Below are 17,108 nucleotides of genomic sequence, written 5' to 3' on the forward strand. Positions count from 1 at the left end.
TCCTGGTCCCCTTTTCCTATTGGCCTCAGTTGCTTTTAAGGTATCTGCTTTAGTTTCTCTGTGTTAAGGGCAACAAATGCTAGCTAATTTTTTAGGTGTCTTACCTATCCTCACCCCTCCCTTGTGTGCTCTCGCTTTTATCTTGTGCTCAAAGTCCAACCCCCTTGTTGTGTTTGCCCTTGATCTAATGTCCACATATGAGGGAGAACATACGATTTTTGGTCTTTTGGGCCAGGCTAACCTCACTCAGAATGATGTTCTCCAATTCCATCCATTTACCAGCGAATGATAACATGAAATTCCATTGTGTATAGATACCACATTTTCTTGATCCATTCGTCAGTGGTGGGGCATCTTGGCTGTTTCCATAACTTGGCTATTGTGAATAGTGCCGCAATAAACATGGGTGTGCAGGTGCCTCTGGAGTCACCTGTGTCACAGTCTTTTGGGTATATCCCCAAGAGTGGTATTGCTGGATCAAATGGTAGATCAATGTTTATGTGCTCTAATTTCTTCAGCCTTAACTTGAAAATAGTAATAATGCCTGCTTAGGAAGAAACTTCTTAGCAACATGCTTAAAATCTATACTCTCTCTTTACTTGAGGAAAGAAAAAATGTGAACTAGTTAAATCTTCTAGGAACATTCTAATGGCAAACACATTGGTTGTACTTGGTAGTGAGAGAGGTCTAATCTATGGAAAACCTTCAACAGGAGGTACCTGGTCTGAATTGATTGTTTACTGTAACCAAACCTGGAGTCTAGGAATTATGGATCATGCCCCTTAAAATTTGTATGTAAATAATAACAGCATCATACCTGAGAAAGCTTTGTTCTGTAAGTAATACAGCCTCATGCATCACCTATTTAGAGTCTTCACATCTTAATTTGTGCCAGAGCAAATCCTGGTTTAACAAGAATGGACATGAGGAACAGTGTTCAGAGGTCTGAACTCTTCCTGCTAAGCCTCTGTCCTGGGGTCTCTTGTTCTGATCACGAGTAAAGCTTGATGCAGGGAAAGACCCTTGATTTTTGTGTCTGATATGACAATTCAATCTTCTGTGTTAACATCAGTGCTTCAGAGTATTGTTTGAAGATTAAGAGTTAATGCTGGGGGAAATGTTTAAAAGAGTGCAATTCTCATGGCAAATAGAAATTAAGTATTGCTACTACTAATATATTATTATAATACCAAGGAACAATAATTTATCATTTATAGAATGAGTATCATGTGACAGACACTTATGCTGAGTGCCTTCTGGGGATTCTCATTTAAACATAGAAATAGCCTTGTGTTCTATGTTCTTCATTATTTTATATATGGGAAACCTGCAGTATAGAGAGTAATTGGTTTTTTCCAGCACCTCCATCTGAAGCAATTTTTCTTGCCAAAGGGAATAGACTATAGACTCTGACATTGTAGAAAACGAGACAAGACAAAGGAAATGTGCATAATCAGAAAAAGATTAGATGTATTTAAAGAAAGTTCTTAGGTCTGCATATGCAGAGATTAAGAAATTTCTGGAAATAGTAATAAGGGCTTTGACACAAAATTGCCACCATTCCATGGCAGATTCATAATGGATAGCAACTCTCCAAAGGAAGATAAGGAGGACTTGATGAAAAGAAATCTAGATTGGATCAGACAAGAGATGGAAGTTTATAGCACTGAAAGTGTGACTTAAACAGTAGAGCACCTGCTCTGAAGACCTGAGTTCAAACCCTAGTCCCACCAAAAAAAAAAAAAAAACAAGAAAGAAATTCAAGTAAAAAGAAATTAATGAAAGTTTGTTAAGGAAGAAGTGAAAATTGGCATCAGTATCCCATTTATGAAGAATTTCTATTTAATTTTATATATCTATATATGTCAACTATGCATGAAAATACATGTTCGTAGTTTTTTTAAATCCCAATGTGCAGAATTTCTTTCCTATTGTAAAAAAGAGACTCCAGAACTAATAGGACCTGTTATGAGAAGAACCTGCCATTGCCTTTAGCAGCCTCCATGTTTTACAGGGAGTGCAAAGCCCTGACTACCTTGACCCAGGTCACTTCTCAAGGTTGAATTTGCAGCATACAGCCTTGAGAGATAAAGTGATGCCTCCGTTCTAGATAAAGAACAGTCTTGCATACTGCTTGTTACAAGAACAGTGGAATCTCAAGTTCAGTGTTGGTCTCTTGCAACACCGCCTATTGCATGTGCACACTCCCAACATGTGTCATTCAATGAGAAGCAGGAGGAACCAATGCAAACACACTGGTGCTTATCCTTCTTGCTGTGCTGTAGTAATAAAGTGCTTCTTTTCATATCCAAAAGACACATCTTCCATCAGTATAGATTAAACAGTTGAAAGAAAAGTCACAGGCTAATATAGTACCTTGAACACCGCCCCAAATCAAAACCCAGAGCTGTTGAGCCTTGCATGAATCTCTAATCACAATCCCAGAATAGACAACATGAGGTAAATAGTGTATCTTAAGTAATGCATTTTAAAAATTTAATAATTTCATAGAATTTTCCCACAAATTGTCTCAAAAACGAAAAGCAGGGGGTTAGAGGGAGGGATTACACAAAGATATGGTTAATGAACCAAAATATCACAAAAGGTGGGAGCTATAAGACACAAGCAGCAGAATTAACAAAAAGGAGAAAAATGTAAGACAAAAACTTTTTTTCTACAGAAGAGGAGTGAGATTTTAAGAGTGTTGATGTGATAATCCTCAATCTTTTCAATGCAATAGGAATGAAGGGGGTTATAAAGATGAAGAGGAAAGAATGAAGTGCTTAAATGCTGAGAAAATATGAAATAGAGGTGAACATAAAACTCATTTAACAACAAGGTCAAAGGTGAGTGTAGATAAAATAAATAAGCAATTAACCAATTAGTGTCCTTTCAAGACTTAGTCTGAACAATATTAAAACAGTCTGAGAACAGAAGTAAGAGAATTGAATTATGAGGTTGACCCAGCATTTGGATCCAACCATAAAAATTTAACTGAATTACATAATGTTTGTGTCCTATAATTACTAATTAATTGGAATACTTTTCTTTCTTTAAGAAGATCTTTTATTAGTCCTGTGATAATCTACAGGCGGTTAAGACTATTGTGGTAAATACCATTGGAAAAAAATCAGAAAACCCTGGAGTAGAACAAATGAATCATTTTAAAAAACTAAAATTTCCAAAGATTTTTGCTCTCTGCCAAGCAAAAATGGAGGATATCAATAAAACTCACCTTGTGTATTTTACCTGTTTAAAAAAAACAAAAACCCATCAGCTTTCATTTAAGGTAAGCTAAACTGAAGCAGCTCATTAGTATTGTGAGCTATCTCTTTGAGATAATTTGACCAGTATCATAACATTTACCAAACTTAATTATACTGACCTATTTAATTATATTAAGAGAAAAATGATTTATGTTAGGTAGATTTTATCTAGCTTCTAGATAATATACTTACGGAATACATCTAAAGTTCCTATTACAAACTTTTTGGACAAAAAAAAACTCCTTATCCTTTCTTCTCAAATCCAAAAATGACAAAAAAATAATTGTTTCTAGTTTTCACACCAATTCCACCCCTCTTTTCATGGGCCCACTTGTAATACAGAAACTGTAAATAACACATATTTTTATGATTTAGTCAAGAATCCTTTTATATTAGTTAGGTTTCTTTTATTTATTTATTTTTTTAGCAGCAGTGGGGTTTGAACTCAGGGCCTCATGATTGCTAGGCAGGTGCTCTTACGATCCAGCCCCATTTTGTGATGGGTGTTTCAAGATAGGATCTTGCAAGCTATTTGCCTGAGGCTGACTTTGAACCATGATCCTCCTGATCTGTGCCTACTGAGTAGCTAAGATTATAGGTGTGAGCATTGGTACCCAACATTAGTTGGGTTTCTGTAGCTGAGAACAATTTAAATGAGCGAGGATATGTTTTTTCTCATGGTTCAGAAGGTTCAGTCCCTTGTTGGTTGGCCCCGTGTGCTTGGGTGCTTGGGCAGAACATGATGGTGGTGAGAGCCTGTGGCAGTGACTGTTCACCTCATGGTGGACAGGAAGCAGAAAGAGAAGAAGAGAATGGAGGCTTTCAAAGCAATGCCCCCTGTGACCCACTTCCTCCAGATAGTCTCCACATCCTGAAGTTTGTACCACCTCCCCAAACAGTGCCACCAACTGGGGACCAAGTATTCAACATATGAGTCTCTGGAAGGAACTTCACATTTAAACCATAACACTTTATTTTTTAATTTTTATTTTATACATATGTGCATACATTTGGGTCATTTCTCCTCGCTTCCCTCACCTTCACCCCCTCCCTCTCACCCCCACCCTCTCCCTCTCACCCCCACCCCTTCGCTACCCAGCAGAAACTATTTTGCCCTTATCTCTAATTTTGTTGAAGAGAGAGTATAAGCAATAATAGGAAGGAACAAGGGGTTTTACTAGTTGAGATAAGGATAGTTATACAGGGAGTTGACTCACATTGATTTCCTGTGCATGTGTGTTACCTTCTAGGTTAATTCTTTTTGATCTAACCTTTTCTCTAGTTCCTGGTCCCCTTCTCCTATTGGCCTCAGTTGCTTTAAAGTATGAGCTTTAGTTTCTCTGCATTGAGGACAACAAATGCTATCTAGTTTTTTATGTGTCTTACTTATCCTCATACCTCCCTTGTGTGCTCTCACTTTATCATGTGATCAAAGTCCAATCCCCTTGTTGTGTTTGCCCTTGATCTAATGTCCACATATGAGGGAGAAAGCAGGCTAACCTCACTCAGAATGATGTTCTCCAATTCCATCCATTTACCAGTGAATGATAACATTTCATTCTTCTTCATGGCTGCATAAAATTCCATTGTGTATACATACCACATTTTCTTGATCCATTTGTCAGTAGTGGGGCATCTTGGCTATTTCCATAACTTGGCTATTGTGAATAGTGCCGCAATAAACATGGGTGTGCAGGTGCCTCTGGAGTAACCTGTGTCACCGTCTTTTGGGTATATCCCCAAGAGTGGTATTGCTGGATCAAATGGTAGATCAATGTCTAGCTTTTTAAGTAGCTTCCAAATTTTTTTCCAGAGTGGTTGTACTCTTACACTGTTGGTGAGGTTTACATTCCCACCAACAGTGTAAGAGGGTTCCTTTTTCCCTGCATCCTCGCCAACACCTGTTGTTGGTGGTGTTGCTAATGATGGCTATTCTAACAGGGGTGAGGTGGAATCTTAGTGTGGTTTTAATTTGCATTTCCTTTATTGCTAGAGATGGTGAGCATTTTTCATGTGTTTTTTGGCCATTTGAATTTCTTCTTTTGAGAAAGTTCTGTTTAATTCACTTGCCCATTTCTTTATTGGTTCATTAATTTTGGGAGAATTTAGTTTTATAAGTTCCCTATATATTCGGGTTATCAGTCCTTTGTCTGATGTATAGCTGGCAAATATTTTCTCCCACTCTGTGGGTGTTCTCTTCAGTTTAGACCCATTTCTTTTGATGAACAGAAGCTTTTTAGTTTTATGAAGTCCCATTTATCTATGCTATCTCTTAGTTGCTGTGCTGCTGGGGTTCCATTGAGAAAGTTCTTGCCTACATCTATTAATTCCAGAGTATTTCCTACTCTTTCCTGTATCAACTTTAGAGTTTGGGGTCTGATATTAAGATCCTTGATCCATTTTGAGTTAATCTTGGTATAGGGTGATATACATGGATCTAGTTTCAGTTTTTTACAGACTACTAACCAGTTTTCCCAGCAGTTTTTGTTGAAGAGGCTGTCTTTTCTCCATCATATATTTTTAGCTCCTTTGTCAAAGACAAGTTGGTTATAGTTGTGTGGCTTCATATCTGGGTCCTCTATTCTGTTCCACTGGTCTTTGTGTCTGTTTTTGTGCCAGTACCATGCTGTTTTTATTGTTACTGCTTTGTAATATAGCTTGAAGTTGGGTATCGTGATACCTCCAGCATTGTTCTTTTGACTGGGTATTGCCTTGGCTATTCGTGGCCTCTTGTGTTTCCATATAAATTTAACGGTGGATTTTTAAATCTCTTTAATGAATGTCATTGGAATTTTGATGGGACTTGCATTAAACATGTAGCTTACTTTTGGGAGTGTAGACATTTTTACTATGTTGATTCTACCACCCATGAGTATGGGAGATCTCTATACTTTCTATAGTCTTCCTTAATCTCTTTCTTTAGAAGTGTATAGTTTTCCTTGTAGAGGTCTTTCACATTTTTTGTTAGGTTTACGCCTAGGTATTTGATTTTTTTTGAGGCTATTGTAAATGGAATTGTTTTTGTGTATTCTTTTTCAGTTTGCTCATTATTAGTGTATAGAAATGCTAATGATTTTTCTATGTTGATTTTATATCCTGCTACCTTGCTGTAGCTATTGATGATGTCTAGAAGCTTCTGAGTAGAGTTTTTTGGGTCTTTAAGGTATAGGATCATGTCATCTGCAAATAGGGATATTTTGACAGTTTCTTTACCTATTTGTATTCCTTTTATTCCTTCTTCTTGCCTAATTGCTCTGGCTAGGAATTCCAGTACTATGTTGAATAGGAGTGGAGATAGTGGGCATCCTTGTGTAGTTCCTGATTTTAGAGGAAATGGTTTCAGTTTTTCTCCATTAAGTATAATGCTGGCTGTAGGTTTGTCATATATAGCTTTTATAATGTTGAGGTACTTTCCTTTTATTCCTAGTTTTCTTAGAGTTTTTATCATGAAATGGTGTTGGATCTTACCAAAAACTTTTTCTGCGTCTATTGAGATGATCAAGTGGTTTTTGTCTTTGCTTCTGTTAATGTGGTTTATTACGTTTATTGATTTTCGTATGTTGAACCACCCCTGCATTCCTGGGATGAAGCCTACTTGGTCATGGTGAATAATCTTTTTGATGTGTTGTTGAATTCAGTTTGCCATTATTTTATTGAGGATTTTTGCATCAATGTTCATTAAGGAGATTGGCCTATAGTTCTCCTTTTTGGAGGTGTCTTTGCCTGGTTTTGGGATAAGTGTAATACTGGCTTCATAAAATGTGTTAGGCAGTTTTCCTTCCCTTTCTATTTTGTGGAACAGTTTAAGGAGGGTTGGTGTCAGTTCTTCTTTAAAGGTCTGATAGAATTCAGCAGAGAATCCATCAGGTCCTTGACTTTTCTTTTTGGGGAGACTCTTGATTGCTGCTTCAATTTCATTTTGTGTTATAGATCTATTCAGTTTATTAATATCCTCTTGGTTCAGTTTTGGATGATCATATGTATCTAGAAATCTGTCCATTTCTTTAAGATTTTCAAGTTTATTTGAATATAGGTTCTTGAAGTAGTTTCTGATGATTTCCTGGACTTCCATGGTGTTTGTTGTTATCTCCCCTTTTGCATTCCTGATTCTACTAATTTGGGTTTTTTCTCTCCTCATTTTAGTCAGGTTTTCCAGGGGTCTGTCAATCTTGTTTATTTTTTCAAAGAACCAACTTTTTGTTTCATTAATTCTTTGTATGTAAACCATATAACTTTTATTTAATAATCCTTTTAGTATTGTCAATGCTCTCCCTTGAAATTTTCTTCCCAATACACTTATCACAACTCCACAGTTTTCTGAGTTTTCTTTTCTTTTCTTTACAGTGCTGGGAATTAAACCCAAGGGCTCCTGCTTGGTAAACAAGCACCCTCTCACTGACCTAAGAACACAGCCCTCTGAGCTTTCTAAATCAATCCAAGATCTACATATGAATAGTTGAGATAATATACACCTTCCATTCTCCTCAAACCTTAACAACCTTTCTTATAATTACAAATGACAATCCAAACCACAACTTTAAACTTTTCAGACAGGAAGAAAAAAGAAGGAAGAAAGGAAGGAAATGAGGGAGGGTGAGAGGAACCCGGTCTGAGGTGTTAAAGGATATGGCTCAATAAAATCCTATAATGACTTTTTTTGTTCAGCCAAACCACCAACTGATAAAAAAATGAAAAAAAAATATAGTCAGCCTCTGTATCCATGGGCTCTTTTCAGTGAATTCATCCAACCATGAATCAAAAATATTTGGGAAAAATGCATCTGTACCAAATATGTACAGACTTTTTTCTTATTATTATTCCCTTAACAATGACAATTTACATAGCATTGCATTCTTTTAGGTATTATAAGTAATCTAGAGAAGACTTAAAGCAGAAGGATGTGCATAGGTTATATGTAAATACTGAACTATTTTATGTAAGGACTGTGGCATTTGTGGATTTCAGAACCAATCCCTTTCCAATACACTGGAATAACTACAATTTTTGCACTCATTATATGTCAGACAAACTCTGTTTCTTACATTTCTATAGACTATCTTTGAGTATAAGATGTTACTGTTCTCATCTTCCACCTGAGTAAACTAGGGGTCCAAGCAACTTACCCATGCCCACAAATAAAAGAGGAAGTAGAGTCAATCCAGTTTGGTCTATTTTGAAATGCAGGAATGCTTCATCACTAATCCGCAACTCAAAGGGGAAATGTATAGAATAGGACATTGAGAAACAGAAAGATAATTGCCCAACTTGGTTCCCAATTATATGGGTCTTTGTTTGTCACTGTTGCAGCTTATATTTTAGGGACAAAAAGAACACTTCCAATCAGCACTATGAACTGCTCTGCACATAAAAGTGCATAATAGCCTAAACTCCTCAAGAATCTTCTTCCTAACGTGCTAACATTTTCCTCTACATTGGGCCATGTATCAGACTATCACATCTTGTTTCATTTAAGAAGTAAATCTCCCTGCTTATACATCTTTGGGGAGTGTGTATAAAGCTGTGGAAACAATGCAATAAAATATTGTTTGAAATATTTAATAAGCTAAAGGTTGCAAGGTTCATATCAATATAAGAAAAGTCTTCAACAGAGCTGCCCCTTCTCAGGGGTCACAATGGGCAATAATAAGATGGATCTGCTAGCAGGGTTCAGGTAGTCAAACTATTTACACCATTAGTGAATTTCCCTAACAGAAGGGACAATTGCAAACCCAATGCAACAGAAGCTCTAAGATCAGCAGGGCCTCCATCTCACTCTTTTGCAATATCACAACATTCTAAGAGAAGTACATCACCAGATTTACTGATGCATCAGGACCTGCCAGACACTGATGAAGTAATAAAAATATACCTAAAAATACAGAAAGAAACTTGTATCTCAAGAAGTAGAATTTATTCAATGTGGAGGTCTAGAATAGTTATTGTGGCTGCTGTGTGTGATTGGATGAAATAATTGTCTTTACAATAAAGAACTTCCAAAATGAAAATTTGTATATTGAACAACCTTCATAAATATTCTGTAAAAAATGAGATATAGAAAATTTCAATGGATACTTGTATCTCCCAATTTAAGTATCTTGGTCAGTGTCTCCACTGACTATTGCCAGTGATGAATTGTAAAAGTACACAAAGTCTAGTAAACTATCATACAAACTCTTGTTCTTTGGTTTATTTTCCTATTGATTGTGATCATGTATGCAAATCCTGATACCCACTAACTTTCTTAAACTTCATTTCTGGAAGCCTCATAAAATCAACTTAAATATTTACCTTATTAAGACAATCTATGAAACTTTAATAGGGTCTTCCTTTGCCAAGGGTATGTATATTGTGAGAGTTAAGCTTCAAAAAGCTTTAAAAAATTTCCTTCCATACCATGGAAATATCACAATGAAACTCCCTGTATAGTTATCTTAAACAAACAAAATGTCTTTTTTCAAAAACAGAGAACAGGAAGGTAAAACAGGTCCTGTCTGAGGGTTGGTATCAGTGGGAAGGGGGAGGATACAAGGAAAGGGCATAAGACGATGAATGTGGTGGAAATATTATGTATTCATGTATGAAAAGGAAAAAAGAGACCTGTTAAAACTGTTCCAGGAATGGGGGATGAGCGTAAAGGAGAATGATGGGAGGGGGTGAATTTAACTAAGATATATTGTAAATACTTTTGTAAATGTCACAATGTACCCCCAGTACAATAATAATATGGCAATAAAAAGAATCTTTTATATATGTATGTACATTTTTTTTCAGTTACAGAAAAGGAAGTTAATATGCATAATCTCTAAAAAAAATTTAGAATATTAAAAAGCATTTCTTGTCACATCTTTCTTTGAAAATATAGATGTATGACAAATGCACAGATCTCCAAAATAGATTTTATTAAACTAAGATTAATTATTGAATAATTATGGAGTGCTGAGTACTGTGAGATACTGTACTGGGTGCTGGTCAATGAGTAGGAGGTATGACAAACATGATAATTGACCTCAAGGAACTTGCAACCTAGTGTAGACTAAAGACATTCAAAATTTGCAGAATGTATAATTGTGATAAGTGCTAGAGAGAAATACAGGGTGTTATGAGGGTATTTTCCAGAATAATTAGCTTATGTTGTGAGTTTGGTAAGCCTTCCCCTGAAGATGGGATGTTTGACTTAAAAGAACAAGTTAGTGAAGTCAAAGGAAAGAGATCAAGGTAGAAAGATCTATTAATCTACTGTGATATACAAACAGGTGGGAGGAGTCTTGCACAAATCTGGCAGAACATTAAAGATCTTATTCCAATAGCTAGAGACATTGCAACCAGAAGTCATTATTCTATTTCTATATGACATTCCAAAATTTTCTCAAAAAACTCTTAAGAAAGAAAATGCAGCTTAGGCCAAACATTGTACTACACATGTTGCATGTTTTACTTAATTTATTCTTAAAACAAAACTATGAGCTAGCTATTTATACACTCTAGCTTTATTCTCTCTTCAGTCTGCTATGTTGAATTATATCTTGCATATCAATTGTGACATCAAAAACTTTTTTTAAGAAACCTAGTGTAGGGTGAATATAATTCACAAGAATGCATTATATATCTCAAAATAGAGAACAGGATTTTGATTGTCCTCACCATGAAGAAATGATAAAATTTAAGATGATAGGTACACTAGTTGTCCTAGGTTGATCTTTTCCCATTGTATACATGAATCAAAACATCACACTGTACCTCCTAATTTTGTAAAAATATTTTGAGTCAATCAATACAAAATTAAAAAGAACTGAAACATCAAATAATAAAGCTCTGAGTCAGTCGTCGGTGAGCAGCAGCAACACGTTGGGCCTTCGAGAGCCAGCTGCCACCCCCGCAGGCCCAGGGCAGCCACTCAGCAGCAGGACCAGCAGCAGGATAGACCCTAATGAACAGAACATGATTCATAAAGAGCTAAAGTACAGAATTGGCATCCAGTCAGCCTAGTTACTAGGGCAGCTAAAGCAGAAAGATAGGCTTCTGCATAAAGTTCAGAGGAACTGTGACATTGTGATGACCTGCTTGCAGGCTGTGTCACAGAAAACAAAGATTCCAAGATGGTGGCTAGAGGGAGGAAGCAGAAAGCATGCTAACTAAAGTGAAATCTTGAAGAGACGCTGGAGACACACCTTGCAGGCAAGGCCACCAAGAAGAGGCAAAACTTTGATGACTCCACACCTCCGGCCTGCACAGAGAATCTCCACTTCACGTTAAATGGAGAAACCAGGAGGGTCCCCGGGCCGCCAGAAACCCGTATCCAGATGGCTTGGGAAGACGTGGACAAGCTATGGTTGATTTGTACACTATCACTCCCTGTTTATATCTTTGAAATTATTTTTGTTTTTTCTTTGTTTTGTTTTTTCTACTTGATTATTTTTTCTCCCTTTTCCTTTAACTCCTTTGCTTTCCATCCCCTCTCACTCTTCCGTTCTAAATATCACTAGTGCTATTATTACAAGCCAGAAAATACTTAATTCCACACATTACAGGGACAATAACAACACCAAGGGCAATGATGAGAAGACAGAAAAAACAGGGAAATCAGTTTCCCCACAGCAAAAAATTAGTACAGGAACCAAAGGGAAATGAAGAAAACAGATACTCAGATCCAGACTCCAACAAAATGAAGATAAACTATGCCAAAGAACCCAATGAAACCCACAAGAATAATTTAAAAGAAGACATACTACAGGTACTCAATGAGAATTTTGTAGAGATGATACTGGATATGGCCAACCAAAATGACAGGAGACACTAAAGAAATTCCAAGCAACAAAAATAGAGAATTTGAAAAAGCAAAAGAAGAAATAAAGGAAACCAGAAAAGCACTGTAAAAACACAAAAGTGAAACAGAGAACATGATTAATAAACAGATAAATGAACTCAGAACAAAAATAGACAACATTAAAGAGGAAACCACCCAGGATATGGAAAACCTCAGAAAAAAGAACGAAACAGAACTGAAAAACAAAACGGAAGGCCAATCCAGCAGAATAGAACAAACAGAAGACAGAATCTCAGAACTTGAAGATGAAATGGTAATTAAGGAAAAACCGAAGAACTATTAATTAAACAACTCAAGACCTGTGAAAAGAAAATGCAAGAACTCACCGACTCAAATTTGGTGAGTTTGGTCTCAAAAGACCAAATTTGAGAATCATGGGCATCGAAGAAGGAGAAGAGGTGCAAGTGAAGGGAATGCGTAATATATTTAACAAAATAATAACGGAATGTTTCCCAAATCTAGAGAAAGATATTCCCATACAGATGCAAGAGGCCTCCAGGACATCAAACAGACCAGATCAAAATAGAACTACCCCACGACATATCATCATTAAAACAACAAGTTCAGAAACTAAGGAAAGAATATTGAAGGCTGTAAGAGAGAAAAAACAAGTAACATACAAAGGTAAACCCATCAAAATCACAGCAGACTTCTCAACAGAAACATTAAAAGCAAGAAGAGCGTGGGGTGAGATCTTCCGGGCACTGAATGAAAGTAACTTCAACCCCAGGATACTCTACCCAGCAAAGCTATCATTCAAAATAGATGGAGCAATAAAAGTCTTCCATGATAAGCAGAAACAAAAACAATATGTGACCACAAAGCCACCACTACAAAGGATTCTTCAAGGGATTCTGCTCACAGAAAGTAAAACCCAGCTTTACCATGAAAAGGCAGGCGGCACCAAACCACAGGAAAAGAAAAAGCAAGACAGTAGAGAGTAACCTCAACTTAGGTACACACAATCAAACCTTCAAACAACTGAGACAACTAAATGACAGGAATCACCACATACCTATCAGTACTAACGCTTAATGTTAACGGACTTAATTCACCCATCAAAAGGCACCGCTTCACGAAAGGGATTAAAAAGGAAGATCCAACAATTTGTTCCTTACAGGAGACCCATCTCACTGACAGAAATAAGCACAGGCTAAGGATGAAAGGCTGGAAGAAGATTTACCAAGCCAATGGCCCCCGAAAACAGGCAGGAGTAGAAATACTTATCTCTGACAAAGTAGACTTCAAACCTACATTGATCAAATGAAATAAAGAAGGACATTCCATACTAATAAAAGGGGAAATAGACCAAAAGGTAATAATAATCATCAATCTGTATGCACCCAATGTCAACACACCCAATTTCATCAAACATACCCTGAAAGACCTAAAAGCATATATAAACACCAACACAGTGGTTGTGGGAGACTTTAACACCCCATTATGATCAATAGATAGGTCATCCAAACAAAAAATCAATAAAGAAATCCAAGATCTAAAATATGCAATAGATCAAATGGACCTAGCTGATGTCTACAGAACATTTCATCCAACCTCTACACAATATACATTCTTCTCAGCAGCCCATGGAACCTTCTCCAAAATAGATCATATCCTAGGGCACAAAGCAAGTCTCAGCAAATATAAGAAAATAGAAATTATACCATGCATACTATCTGACCACAATGCAGTAAAAGTAGAACTCAACAACAAAAGTAAAGACAAAAAACATGCAAACAGCTGGAAACTAAATAACTCATTACTTAATGAAGACTGGATCATCGATGAAATAAAAGAAGAAATTAAAAAGTTCCTGGAAGTCAATGAAAACGAAAACACAACCTACCGGAACCTATGGGACACAGCAAAGGCAGTCCTGAGAGGAAAGTTTATAGCCATGAGTGCATATATTAAAAAGACTGAAAGATCCCAAATCAATGACCTAATGATACATCTCAAAATCCTAGAAAAAGAGGATTCCAAGATGGCAGCTAGAGGTAGGAAGCAGAAAGCGACCCTCCTATAGTGAAATCTTGGAGAGACGCTGGAGACACACTTTGCAGGCATAATCACCGAGAAAAGGCATAACTTTGACCCCTCCACATCTCCAGCCGGCGCAGAGAATCTCCACTTCACGTTAAACGGAGAACCGAGGACGGCCCCCGGGGCCGCAAGTGGCCGGCGCCCATACGGCTTGGGAAGACACGGACCAGGTGAGCTTCACGGTACCGCGGTAGCCCCACAGACAAGCCTGGGCCAGAGCAGCATAGCCCCCTGGACAGACTGACCTCCACCTGGGAAAAAAAGAGAAACTGAGTAATAAGCAATAAGAACAGTTAAGATACAAGGGAAAGAGGGTGGGGCGCCCTGAGCGCTGAAGATTGGGGGAAGGAAAGCCTTCCTGGGACTGTAAATAAACAAGCCGGGCAGGCCGGAGAGCCTCTGGCGGGAGCGGGGCGCGCGCCCAGCAACCAGGAGCCGGGACACTTGTGAGAGGAGGGAAGACCCACTTCCCACGTGAACTGTAAATAAACACGCAGGCCTGACAATGCGGGGCAGTGGAACCTTTCCCAGTGCTTGGAAAGGGGAAAGCCTGTGGCAGAGGCCCCCCGCACAGGAGAACTCTGAGCAAACAAAGCCTGTGGGACCAGGTGAGTGCTAGCTCACCCCAGAGATCTGCATAAATAACGCCGCCAGCTACAGGCTGAGAGCAGCAGGCAGGCGAGCCACAGTTGCAGATACCACTCTCAGAACTGCCTCCAGACGCTTTTTTTTCTTTTTCTCCCTACCTTTGATGAGAGAACAACCGAATTACACCTGTAAGCCGAAAAACTTACTGAAACTGTATTGCATTTGAACTGGGGACACTTGGTGGGGCTTTTTTTTTTTTTTTCTTCTGTGTGAGTGTGAGTGTAGTTTTGTTCTACTTTATGCATCCCCTTTGATGAGACAACTACAGAACAACATCTGAGGCACCAACTCCAGGACTGGAGATTGAGACGAACATCCAAATTATTAAGACTGAAATTGCATTGCATATAAACTTGAAAGTTTCTTGGTTTTTTTTTTTAATTTTCTATTTTCCATTTTATTTTAATTCATTTTTATAAATAGATATTACTTTCATATACTTATTTTTTATTTTTTTTATCTTTGATTTTCAATCCTCTCTCTGTCTCTCTATTGTCTGTTCAGCTTACTGTCGATTAGTACACTAACACTCCCTGTTTATACCTTTGAAACTCTCTTGTCTGATACCTTGTTCTGCTTTCTCCCTCTTGTATGTATATTTGTTTTCCCCTTTTCTTTAACTTCTTGCTTTCCATCTCAGCTCACTCTTCCATTCTCAATATTACCATTGTTATTATTACAAGCTAGAAAATACTTAATTACACACAGTACAGGGACAGTAACAACACCAAGGACAATGACAGGAAGACAGAAAAAACAAGGAAACCAGTTTCCCCACAGCAAAAAATTAGTACAGGAACCAGAGGGGAATGAAGAGAACAGAAACTCAGATCCAGACTCCAACAAAATGAAGATAAACTATGCCAAAGGACCCAATGAAGCCCACAAGAATAATTTAAAAGAAGACATACTACAAGTACTCAATGAGAATTTTATAGAGATGATACTGGATAGGGTCAACCAAAATGTACAGGAGACACTCAAGAAATTCCAAGACAATAAAAATAGAGAATTTGAAAAAGCAAAAGAAGAAATGAAGGAAACCATAGAAGCACTGTATAAACACCAAAGTGAAAGAGAGAACACAATGAATAAATGGATAAATGAACTCAGTACAAAAATAGACAACAATAAAGAAGAAAACAGCCAGGATATGGAAAACCTCAGAAAAAAGAACGAAACAGAACTGCAAAACAAAACGGAAGGCCAATCCAGCAGAATAGAACAAACAGAAGACAGAATCTCAGAACTTGAACATGAAATGGTAATTAAAGGAAAAACCGAAGAACTATTAATTAAACAACTCAAGACCTGTGAAAAGAAAATGCAAGAACTCACCGACTCCATCAAAGACAAAACTTGAGAATCATGGGCATCGAAGAAGGAGAAGAGGTGCAAGCGAAGGGAATGCGTAATATATTCAACAAAATAATAACGGAAAATTTCCCTAATCTACAGAAAGATATTCCCATACAAATGCAGAGGCCTCCAGGACACCAAACAGACCAGATCAAAATAGAACTACTCCACGACATATCATCATTAAAACAACAAGTTCAGAAACTAAGGAAAGAATATTGCAGGCTGCAAGAGAGAAAAAACAAGTAACATACAAAGGTAAACCCATCAAAATCACAGCAGACTTCTCAACAGAAACATTAAAAGCAAGAAGAGCGTGGGGTGAGATCTTCCGGGCACTGAATGAAAATAACTTCAACCCCAGGATACTCTACCCAGCAAAGCTGTCATTCAAAATAGATGGATCAATAAAAGTCTTCCGTGAAAAGCAGAAACTAAAACAATATGTGACCACAAAGCCACCATTACAAAAGATTCTGCAAGGGATCCTGCACACAGAAAGTGACACCCAACTTAACCATGAAAAGGCAGGCAGCACCAAACCACAGGATAAGAAAAAGCAAGACAGTAGAGAGTAACATCAAGTTAGGTACACACAATCAAACCTTCAAACAACTAAGATAACTAAATGACAGGAATCACCACATACCTATCAGTACTAACACTTAATGTTAATGGACTTAATTCACCCAGCAAAAGACACCGTTTGACAAAATGGATTAAAAAAGAAGATCCAACAATTTGTTGCTTACAGGAGACTCATCTCACCGACAGAAATAAGCATATGCTTAGGATGAAAGGCTGGAAGAAGAAGATTTACCAAGCCAACGGCCCCCGAAAACAAGCAGGAGTAGCAATACTTATCTCTGACAAAGTAGACTTCAAACCTACATTGATCAAATGAGATAAAGAAGGACATTCCATACTAATAAAAGGGGAAATAGACCAAAAGGAAATAATAATCATCA

General features: G+C 37.5%; 1 pseudogene; it reads left to right on the forward strand.

Moving 5' to 3' along the window:
- Positions 1-9,202, forward strand: part of LOC141411038 (alpha-ketoglutarate dehydrogenase component 4 pseudogene) — a 28,653-nt pseudogene extending 19,451 nt beyond the window's left edge.
- Positions 9,203-17,108: the final 7,906 nt, after the last annotated feature.

Source organism: Castor canadensis, chromosome 9 (genome assembly GCF_047511655.1).
Source record: "Castor canadensis chromosome 9, mCasCan1.hap1v2, whole genome shotgun sequence".
NCBI classification, from domain to species: Eukaryota; Metazoa; Chordata; class Mammalia; order Rodentia; family Castoridae; genus Castor; species Castor canadensis.